General features: G+C 37.2%; 1 long non-coding RNA gene across 10 annotated transcripts; it reads left to right on the forward strand.

Annotated features, from left to right (window-relative positions):
- LOC105179245 lies at window positions 15-8,056 on the forward strand. 10 transcript variants are annotated; one of them, XR_002288118.1, is made up of 3 exons: window positions 15-5,462; window positions 6,317-6,606; window positions 7,060-8,056. It is a non-coding gene; the product is annotated as an uncharacterized LOC105179245 (long non-coding RNA). The 10 variants fall into 10 exon arrangements; XR_002288109.1 differs by having other exon boundaries at window positions 6,971-8,055; XR_002288116.1 differs by having other exon boundaries at window positions 15-5,009; window positions 5,368-5,462; window positions 6,317-8,054.

Consider the following 9,463-nt stretch of genomic DNA (forward strand, 5'->3'; position numbering starts at 1 on the left):
GGAAAGAATTTCAAGAATTTCAAGAATTTCAAGAGTAAGAGGATTATTTCAAGAATTTGCAGGACTAGGGAAATAATGACAAGAATTCGCAGAATTAGAGAAAGAGTACAAGAATTCACAGAACTAGAGAAAGAATTTCAAGAACTTGTGGAATTGAGAGGATAATTTCAAGAATTTGCAGAACTAGAGAAAGAATTTCAGGAATTCAAAGAACTAGCAAAAGAACGACTATGGAAAGGATTTCCTTGCCTATCTTGTGGAATGTTCATGGGGAGTGGTTCTGGTTTGACGGGTTGGTTTCCTATCTGTTTTGCTGCAAATCATAAGCAGAAATATGAGATTTATTCAATGACGGAAAATCTTGACAGTTGATGCTGATGTCTCTTTGGTAAATGCGGATGGAATGTTAATCAGTAGTCTGCTTAGGTGTTGAATATATTGATATCGTTGGTCGGTAAGGTGCTCCCCTAGATTTCTTTCTAGGCGAGTACTATCTCCATTTATTTGACCTGCTGGTTATCGTTTTTGGTTGTGTTGTTACTATTATTCTAAATTTCGGTTCAAACTTTTCAACTTGTGGTTAGAAATCACGGGATCTCTCTGGGGCAAATGATAAGGGTAGTCAGTTTCTAATCCAATAGATTTTTTGGTGATTGCTATTTTATTCTTGTCTGCGGCGTTGGTTAGAAGGATGCTACTAGGCATTGGAGTCAATTGTCTACTCAGTGATAAATGGTATAAGTTAATATTGAGCGCTTTATTTGCATTTCAGCCTGTTTTAAAGGTGTGAACGAGAGGAAAGACAATTTTCAGTATCCCTTTTTTTAGTATAGTTTTGGTTATTAGTTCTATTGCTTATTTCTCTTTGGCATTCATGCAAGTACTCCTCAATCCGTATTGTGTAGTGGATGATTAATTTGGTTTCTAGATTTTTTGGAGGAAATTTGGGGGAAGTTCCTTTGATTCTTTGTTCTGATCAGTGTCGTTATAAGTTGTGTTGTTGAGGTGATAAGAGGCTTAAGTTGATATGGAGCTGTTCTTTTGCACTTTGGAGCTCCTTTTTTGGTGTGCGTATGTCTCTGAGCAATTTGGAGAAGATGTGAATAAGGATAAAGTATGTTGTGGACAGGCTTCAGGTGACGGTCTCCATGTTTTTCATTCTTTTCGATGTGATTTTGGTTGTTGGTTCTGTTGCCTCTTGCTTCTTTACATTTTATATGAGCTCTTATGTTTGAATGATAATTAGGCTTCTAGATTCTGCAGTGGGTGCTTGAAGAAAAGTTGCAATTTTTTATTCTTTATCTTGTATTCTGAATGGGATTATATGTTGATTAGTGGTTTTTAGTTGTTCAACCAGGTATCTGGATTTTTGGCGCTGTTTTTGGGTGTTAGGTATGGAGGAAGATGGCAAGAAAGGATAAAACAAGGTGTGTCATTGACGATTGTGGGGACGGTTTCAGTCTGGATTTTCTAAGTATAGTTTTTAGTTCTATTGCTTCTCGTTCATGTAAGCCGTTTTGGTATATTATGTAGATTTGAATGTTCTGCAGGGGAATTTAGGTTTGAGGTGATAGTCATTGATACGTTCTCTTCTCATCTGATTGGGATTATTAATTTTTATGTCTCTTGCTGATGTAATAAGAGTGGTCAGAGTTAATAACAAGCTGTTTATTTGCATTTTGCGACTCTTTCTGGTTGTATGGCATGCCAGTGACGAATTTATGAGAAATAGGCCGTGAAAAAGGGAAAACAAGATATGAAATTTTCTTTGGTGTTGGATGTATCTTTTAGGAGCTTGGAGATGTAGGAGTTCGGAAAGGGAAAAACAAGGTGTGCTGTGGACAAGAGGAAGTCAGTTGTCAGTCTCTGTGTTTTTCATTATTCCCAATGTGATTTTGGTTTTTAGTTCTATTGGTTCTTGCTCTTTGCATATATCACTTTAGCTCTTATATTTGGATGATAATTAGGTTTCTTTATTCTGCAAAGGAACTTGGAAATAATTTGCAAATCTGATTCTTTATCTTGTATTTTGCTTGGAATTGTTTGTTGGTGAGTGGTATGTAAGTGGTTTAACCTATCGTCTGCATTTTGGGGCTGTTATTTGGGTGTAAGGTATGGAGAAAGAGGAGAGGAAAGGACAAAACAAGGTGTGTCATGGTGGAGACAGGTTTGAGTTAGCTTTTTTCAAAGTTTGGTTCTTAGTTCTGTTGCTTCTCATTCATGTGAGCCCTTCTGTTTTGTTATGTACACCTGAATGATTAATTTGGTTTCTAGATTCTGCAGGGGAATTTAGGTGTAATGTGGTAGTCCTTGATTCATTCTCTTCTCTTCTAATAATAATTGGTCTTGACTTAGGAACAAGCTATTTAATTGCATTTTGGGGCTTTTTTCCTGGTTGCAAGGCATCCTGTTATCAATTTCAGAGATAGTCCATGAGAAAGGGAAAACCAAGATATGCAATTTGGAGCTCCCCATTTTTTCTCTACTGTTGGGCATTTATCTGTGCAATTTGGTGAAGTAGGATGTGAAAAATGGTAACAAGACATGCTATGGACACGAGGGAATTCGTGTGTCGGTCTCCGTGTTTCTCATTCTTTTGTTGTGATTTTGGTTTTTAGTTTATTGCTTCTTGCTATTTGCATTTCACATAAGCTTTATATTTGGTTTCTAGATTCTGCTGAAAGAACTTGGTAATACGTTGCAATTTTGATTCCTTATCTTGTATCCAGATTGGAAATATGTGTTGGTTAGGGGCATTTAAGTGAGATTACCTGATCATGATATTGTGGGGCTTTTATTTGGGTGTTAGGTTTGGAGAAAGATGTCAGGTTAAGGACAAAACAAAGTGTGTCATGGACAATGTGGGAGACATGTTTGAATCTGCGTTCTTCTAACTTTGGTTCTTAGTTCTATTGCTTCTTGTTGAGATAAAAGCGTCCTTATCTGTAATGTGCATCTGAATGGTAAATTTGGTCTCTAGATTAGGCATATACCAATGACTGGTTTGGTAATTAGGTCTGTTGATTCTTGTTTGTAGTTTCGATGAGCTCTTTTAGTTATATGGTTTATATGTGAACAATGAACTTCTTTTCTAGATTCTGCAGGGGCATTTTGGGATATGGTTGGAAAAGGTTTGGTTCTCCTTCTTGTATTCTGCTTTGGATTATTGATTGCTTAGGTTGCATTCAGTATATTGTTTACGAGTGAAACCACTCTGTTGATCCTTGTTCTTTACTTCAATGAGCTGTTTTAGGTGTATGGTTTATATTTGAATAATGAACTTGTTTTCTAGATTTTGAAGGGGAATTTTGGGATATGTTCGGAAAGGTTTGGTTTTCCTTCTTGTATTGTGCTTCAGATTATTTATTGCTTGGGTAGCATTCAGTAATGATGTGTGAAACCGCATGGCCTAGTGAGAGTTGGTCCACTAGTGGAATTTGTTACAGAGTCGGTAGCTTAGTTCTTGGTTTGCCAGATGTTGCTTTGGCTGCACAGATGGTGTGATTGAGATTGTAACATATTAGTTCTTTTCTGCTCTTTCTTGTTAGGACTGTTTCTCCTGTTGCTTAAAGTCGTGCTCTTCTTTTCTCAGAAGTATGCCTCTTGGTGTTAACTGGTTGTGACCTCCTCCAGGATTAGCCCCGTTTTGATGTTTCCTCTTTTAATCCAGAAGTAAACTATCTTTTTCTTTTTTAGGTAACTGTAAGCATGGATGTGATATATCTTGTTCTATTCATTAACAGGAAAATTTGAGATATTTTGGTCAAGGAAGGTGGAAGGTTCAGTAGTTTGCTGGGTGTTGGATGATGTTTTATATGGTGTTAGGGTGCTTTTCTCAGTTTCTGCTACTGCTTCTTGTTGTCAATACTTATTGTTGTTGTTTGTGTTGTCACTATTGAGGTTTGAATTTTTCAAATTCTTGTACCAGAGTCTTTGGGGCCTCTCTGATGCACTTGATAATTCATACTGGTGATATCATCCAAGTGTTGTGATACTTTTTTCCTCACTTCACCTTTGGTTAGGAGATAGCTCTGTACTAGGCTTTGCATGCTGTACATTATGTGCTAATGTCATAAGTGGTTTGTTGGACTTCTAAAATTTGCTATTTGTTGTGCATCCGGTAGCAGGATCTTTAGTGTACATGGTTGATTCATTTGGAGTTTGTCGTAACTATTTGCTTCCTGAATGCAGGCATCGGTTAGTTGAATGTAGTTTATAGTAGGCTTTGGCAAGCAAGCAATTGTTTATTAAGGTGAGAGTTCTTTGAGTTATTAATCTGCAACCTGGGCCTCTTTTTTCTTTTCCTGGTTAGGGTTGGGTATGTCGGCTCACTGATCTCGTAATAGGACTTGTCAAAGCCGAAGACAAGCGAAGGGCAAGGTTGTCAGGCGCTTCCTTCTTTTCTATTATTCTGGTTATTTGTTCTACCTGCGTTCTCCTCCTTGGCGCATAGAAGTGCTTCTAGATATATGCTTTGTAATTGAATGATCGATCTTCTTCAGAATCAACCAGGAATTTATTGAAATGTCGACGAAGTCCTAGATTCTTATATTTTTTAATTTGGATCATAGCTTGCTGTGTTGTATAGTAGTTTAGTTCTGTTCTTTTTACTTGCTTGCATTTGCCAGTCGCTTGTAGTCTAGTTTTCTGAGTGCAACTTTGGTGGCATTAATTGATGCTGACTTTAGACTGAAGTAGCATTGTTTCTCTTCCCTCTTTTTTTGGAACTGTAAGCATAGATGTGGTTTGTCTTCTCCCATTGATGTGGAGGTGTTGAGAATTTGTAGTTTTCATTGGTCAAGATAGATTCATGGTGATGTAGTTTGCTTAATATGTTTGGTTGGCAGGGTGCTTTCCTCAGAATGCAGTATCAGACAAAGTGTTTAAATTGCCTTTTCTCTGATATGCACGCTAAGGGCAATCACCCGAGTTTCGTGATTGTCTCCATACTTGCCCTCAGTTGCGACTTTGGTCAGCAGCATGCTCTTTGTAAGGGTCAGATTATCGAGGTGATGTATGAAGGTTTTTTTATTCACATCTCCTGCTCAAAGCAATAGGACTAAATAGGGGAGGGTAGGATATGCAATGGACAACACTGGAAGTGTGTGTCCTTTTTGTTTTTCCTCTTTATAGTTTGGATGCAATTGTTATTACTTGGACATTCACATAAAGTTTCGTAAACTCTTGTCATTCTGGACTCTATAGTTGATGTGGATATATGTCGACAAAGTATCTGGTTCATATCTTGTACTCTGATGGTGATATTGTATTCTTTGGTTTACAATTGTTGTTGCCTGGTGGCACTGAGCTGTCTGCCGAGACGAGATTTGGTTTTGTAGCGTTTATATGGTTTTTGCTTGGTTTCAGTGGCTGCAAACAGTAGTGTTTGGCTTGGATCAGAGTTTGATCTGGGTCTTCGTCGTGCTAGTTACATAAGGGCGAGCTGGGGTGCATTTGGACATGTGAGTCTCTGGAATAACAATGAGGATGTATGGAATTGTTTGCAATTGAGATAGTTTAATCACAGCATGGTTGTTATTTTTGCCTCACCTGTATAAAATAAGATGTTCATCAAGCGATATTTGGATAGTTTTTTTTAATTTTATTTTGTCATGTACATAATATGTTTTATGTTGTATTTCTATCTAAATTTAGATCATTGTATAATTAACAATTTTGTTGAAAAAATTCATCAATTCTTTTTTAACAAACTAGTTGGTAATTATAATTTAACTTTTGTTTTAATTTCAAATAAGAGCTAGAAATTTCCTTTTGTTTTGCAAATGAAGAGATAACTTTCTGTTTTCTATTATCGAAGCTCTTTTTGGTAAATTTAGTTGCCAAAATAATTTAAATTCCTTTCTATATCTGAAGTGCTCGTGTTTTTATTCTTGTTAATGACTTTAATTTTAAAATTTAGATTATTTGTCATTATTATCTCTATAATCTAAATTTTTTATTTTACTTATTATGTTTTTGGGGATGCGATATTGTTTTCTACTTATTCCAGTAATGTGCGTGTAACTTTATATGATTTTTTACTTGAAAGAATTCATTGTATTAAAAAAATGTGCATATATTTCCAATTGTTAGGTTTACTATACCAACAATTGATAGCACTTCTCCTATTGTTTGATTTGTGAAACAGACACGTTAAAATCGCTTGGTTCCGAAAAGGTTGTGTTTTTTATTTTACTTCTTTCCGCTTTGGTTGCATGATGAATTCCTCTGTCGGTTCATTCTTATACACTCTCTCGTTTGCTGTTTGCTCTTCTCGTTGTACCTGAAAAATGAGGCATTCACTCCCATGCATCAGACTCCGCTGCCACTCACCTCCAACTCCTCCTCCGCCTTTACCCTCCTCTACTTTCATATATCTGAGGGCCCGTTAAGGAGACTGGTGGTTCCTGCGCCTGTAAAGCCTGTCCCACTATCCACGCCACCGTCATAGGGGGCTGCTGTGACGGACAAGAATGTGATTACGTTGGAGTTGCAGAGGCCTTCGGCTAAAGAGCTTCAAGAATATATCAGACAGAGGAAGCTTGAGGAAGCTGATCGAGGGCCCTTCTTTGGTTTCATTGCCAAGAATGAAGTCTGCTGTGGCAGGTACTAAGGAGCTATTGTGATGCCACCTTGTTTCCTGTGGTTTGTTTTGCTTGGGGAAGCTGTTACTTTCTTTATTCCTAGTGCTTTTATTTTCTTGAGTTGGACTGAAACGAATAACATGATTGTAGTGAGTTCTATATCAATTTACAGTTGTAATGCCCAGTTTACTACATAGGAATTAGATACTGGGCTTAAGTGGTTCTTGCATGTAATAGTTTGCCTTCTTGTTTGGATGATAATTGGTTCTGCTGTGGGGACGTTAACTGAGTACGCAAGAGGCTTAGATTTTTGTGGATCAAGTTAGAATCCTCCTCTCCAATTTTAGAATTGTAGATCTTGGATGATCCATTTCTTGATGTTCCAGGTCTTCAAGATATGCGACTTGAGTTTATCAACCGTCGAATGGGTTTTTTAGTTTCTTGTGGTTGAACCATTTCTACATCATGTGTTTAGCTCAACTCTACTGGACGTCCGATGCTGTGGACACGTCTTCTTCATATACCATATACCGTGGGCAAATTGAGTTGTATATTTTGGGAGACGTCTTGTAGCTGATTTTCATTGAAGTAGAAATGCAAGGTACAAATGTGCAGCAGCCAGCAGTTGTATCGATATACCAATGACAACGTTCTGGTATGATGAAAATTGATAATTGGTATCTTTTTGTGCTGCAGAACTTCAGTTCATCCTTAAGAAGCCAACTCCCTGATGGAACTACTTTTGTCTGCAGAATTTTACTTAACTTCAATACGGGTTCCCTAAATACATGAACTGACTGGTGTCTAGAAATTACTTATCCAGAAATTTAAGGCGAGTGGACTCTACATTAGTTGGCAATAATCAAAATATCTTTAAGCTTGGAGCCGGCCACAGTTCCCGAGCTTTTTGGTTGAGCTGGTCGTTCGCTGCTCTCTGCATGGACGAAGCCTGCTTCCAAAAGAACAGAAGTCTGAATCCGCATTTTCGCTCTGCTTAGATGGGGTTTGAAACTATAACTAGCATTGTTAATGGAGATGGAGTTCGGACACATCCTGTGTGGGGAACTGGGGGGCCACCTATTTGGTGAACTAACACGCAACCCAGACGCCAATCCGGACTGGGATTCAGTTGTTTAACAAAGATGATGATGTTCATCCAAGTCAATAAAAATACAAAAATACAGTCCAATTCTTGTGATTAGGAGACAAAATACACAAAAAAAAAAAAAAAAAAAGAAAAGGGAAGGACATGGTCCCATGATAATGTTCAGACGGATCAATTCAGCCATGGGAGTTTACTGCGTCTTACGTTATGTAATAGTTATGAACTTCACAAATCCTCCCCGACTTAAATGAAATGGTGAAAAACTCGTCATAAAATTAATATACGTGCAACAGATTGTCTGAAAGCTGAATCTGTGGTGCACGTGCCGATTATGCTGGATTTATACCCTTTGGCACAATGCCATAATTTTTTATTTATTTATTTTTTTGGCTGGTCTGCACATATACTTTCTCATGATTTTTTTTTTGAACTTATTATTTACGGATAATAATTTTTCTTTCTTTGGTGTAGTCATACTTAAATTTTTTGTAGTTTGAAAAATAAGTGTTGATATTAATAAAAGAACCAAAAAAAATAAAATTATATTTAATTTGATCGACTTATTACTAATTTATTTTATAGTCAAACCTTTACAAATTAATGCATATGAGGAGGTATATCTTCGTCGTCATTAGGGTGGTATAGTGGGAAAAAATTTGTTTGACCTACAATGAGTAGTAATAAGTCAATCGAGAGTAGATATTAATTTTCATTTAAGTTTTTCGTTAATATCAATAAATTCAGTTAATTTTGACTAATAGAGGAATTTATTTATGAAATAGAAACAAACTTGAGATATGCTAAAATTACAAGAAGTTTAATACCATTCCTGAGTATAATTATTTATGTTATTTAAACTTTATGATTATCACGGGGTAGAATGCGGTAACCCCTATACATGCCCTCTGTACTTTTTCAGGTTAATAGAATCCGAATCCCACGTGGTAATTCAGGATCCAAGTTCTCCAAAAGTAGAAGTTTTAGTTTGATACAGGTTTTTCCTTTTCTAATCCTGAATCACCTCACTAGTGCTTCTCAAATTATTCGATCAGACTGAATAAGAATTGAATTATTCTTGTATATTTAGAATGACAGTGAAATTAGGTGATCAAATGTGTACATAACGTCTTTACCAGACAGGAGAAGCAAAATGAGAAAAGATGTGTTGGTCTTTTTGTAGGCAGGGGAAAATCCAGTGGCAGCAGTCCTTATGATTCATATGCAGCGGAAGAAGCTAAGTCTAAGTAAGAACTCTTCAAATCTGCTTCTTAGCATATTGATGTAAATATTCCAAATTGTGGATGCCGGCCTGCCGGCCTGCCTGTGATCTCATGTTATTCTTCCCGTCATGTCTTTCCTTTTCCTGCCTAATAAAACACTTGTGCTTTTCTCTTTCTACCATATGTCTTATTTCAGTGGTTCCCTTGTTCTTGTTCACTGCTCTTGTTATTGAATATTAACATGTTTCCTGTCTTTCAACAACTCAAGCAGACTGATCAAAAAACAGTGATACCTTTGTTTAGCTAATAATACTGACAGTTTCTGCATATGGGGTGTGCTCAGAGTAGTAGAACTTCCTTGATGTCTCCGCCTCAGGGGCTGGAGAAGATGAAGCTGGAGAATGGATACGTTAAAGGAGGGTATGTTGGGGCGAGGAGGTCGACAGGTTTGAGGCATTCCAGGCAGGAAACTGGTCCGGATGTGAAGCCCGAATTAAGAAATGGGAACGGAAATCATATTACACAAGGAAGGGCGAGTCATGGGGCCGAAAGGA

The sequence above is a fragment of the Sesamum indicum genome, linkage group LG2, assembly GCF_000512975.1.
Source record: "Sesamum indicum cultivar Zhongzhi No. 13 linkage group LG2, S_indicum_v1.0, whole genome shotgun sequence".
Classification (NCBI taxonomy): Eukaryota; Viridiplantae; Streptophyta; class Magnoliopsida; order Lamiales; family Pedaliaceae; genus Sesamum; species Sesamum indicum.